This window comes from Larimichthys crocea, chromosome XVIII (assembly GCF_000972845.2).
Source record: "Larimichthys crocea isolate SSNF chromosome XVIII, L_crocea_2.0, whole genome shotgun sequence".
Taxonomy (NCBI): Eukaryota; Metazoa; Chordata; class Actinopteri; family Sciaenidae; genus Larimichthys; species Larimichthys crocea.
In genome coordinates this window covers 16,071,801-16,074,039 of record NC_040028.1, presented here as the reverse complement: position 1 = coordinate 16,074,039, position 2,239 = coordinate 16,071,801, and positions in this window count along the sequence as shown.

Here is a 2,239-nt window from a genome sequence, read left to right as displayed (position 1 = left end):
TAGTGTGCTCCATGGCAACCACAGAACAATAAGCAACTGTTTCTATGGCAGACATGTTAACAGAAATGGGAAAAAAAAGAGAGAGAGGCTTTTATTTGATCTTTTTTCTTCTGCTGGTTTCTCCCTACTGCCTTTACCGTCGGTTGTTCAAGTCATAACATCACATAGCATATATCTCCTCTTATCAAACGTATAGATTTTATTGTCTTTGCAATGGTTTGTTTCCCTGCTCTTGTACACTAGACTCCACAGAGCTCATGTTGTGTAATTAGCTTAGGCAGGTCCATTTACGAATTAAGACCAGATAGTAATGTGCCCACAATTTGTTGTCGTCTTTTTCCCCCTCCCTTTTAAAAGTCTGAATGGTTATTACTGAAATCCCTGTGCTTGGGCAATACTAGATGCAATCATGCTCATGCCAATAAAGAAAATGCAAATTTGACTTTAAAAGAAACCAAGAGGGGGAAAAAAAGGGGGAAAGAGAATATTCATGTCTTTGTGGCAGATTTTCACCATCTTGAATTTCTGTAAAAAAAGATTTTTTTTAAAATCTCAAGTGTAAATCAGACATACACCCACACTCAGTGCTCAATAATTTAGAGGTCTGGGAGTACCACCAATTATCAGGCCAGTTCCACTGGGCCATATATAGTAACCAGATAATGGAAATAAATCATTACAGTAGCCTGCAACTAACTAGAAGTCTGCACTTGTTATAGTAGATTAAGATAATGTTGCCATCAGCTATATGTAAATTGAAAATGCATAAAAAAAAAAACCAAGAACAGGCTGATCTTTCTAAATCTAGATATGCTTCTTTTGACCCAGCATGAAAACAGCGATTAAAAATCCTGTGTGAAGTACATCATGATGTATCTGCTTTATTTTCCATAAAGGAGGCTAAAGGAGACGTGGTTTATTCATCACAGGAATCCTGGGGTTACAATTTTTTTATACGGAGCACGCCGCAAAAATGGTTGCATAATCGCTGCACTCTCACAGCCTTTGTTTCTTCTTCGTAGTAAATAAACTTCCAGTCGAGAGAGAAAAAAAAAAAAGTTATCAAGTGTTTGAGTTGTAAAAAATATTTGCTTTTGTTCAAAGTTACGCCTGAACTATGGAAAGAAGTTGCAATAAGTGAAGACGAATAGCGCCAATTAAATTTTCCTTCAGGCTGTTCTATATATATATTTATATGCACGCTTTACACAACAAAGCATTGTTCTCTAACTCCACAGCCATTTTGACATGATATAGGAGGGTAGACACAGGTGTTACCAATGATGCTCATTAAGGTCTCATTCCATTCAGGTCAAACAGAGTCAGTGTGCTGCCGTGGTGCATGTTGCCTCCCTGGAAAGTCTCTGATCCAGTAAATGGAACGGAACCATTTCCATTAGTATCAATGGAAACACCTGCGTTGACCCAACTAAATCATGTCCAAATGGCTGTTTACCATGTATAGTACTGTCTCAACCTGCTCTATGTGGAAAGTGTCATGAGATAACTTCTGTTATGATTGGGCTCTATAAAAGTGAAATTCAATTGAACTAAATAATAATATTCCATCCATTATCTATAACCGCTTATCCTCATCAGAGTCCAGGATGGAGCCTATCCCAGCTGACTTTGGGCGAGAGGCGGCGTACACCCTGGACAAGTCGCCAGCTCATCGCAGGGCACATAGACAAACAACCATTCACACTCACGTTCACACCTACAACCAATTTAGTCACCAATTAACCTTTTAACTTGCATGTCTTTGGACCGTGGGAGGAAGCTGGAGAGAACCCACGCAGACACGGGGGGAGAACATGCAAACTCCACACTGTTGTGGAGAAATTGCTGAAGTCAAAGGTCAATGGTGAGGTCAGGAAGGAAGAAAGTGTTCAGGAGCCTCTGGTGTCTTATGCTGTATTATTTATTGACGCTTGGCCAAGAAGAATTAGAGACACTGTCAAAGTTCATCAGAAGTGCCTGAGTCGGTCTCACATTCTGCCCAACTCGTGCTTGTAGATCCACTTTAAAACCCCAAATACTACACTAAGCTATCTGTTGTCTAAGAAGGCAGCAATAGGTCTCTTCGACCCTGGCCACCACAGTGTTGAGATATGGTGGCACCCAGTCAAAGACAAACAATTAATACTGCAGAGGACCTGAAGGCCCACACGTGACCTTGTGTTACCTAAGGATAGAAAATTTCATAACACACACACTGAGGTTCGAACCAGGAGCCTTC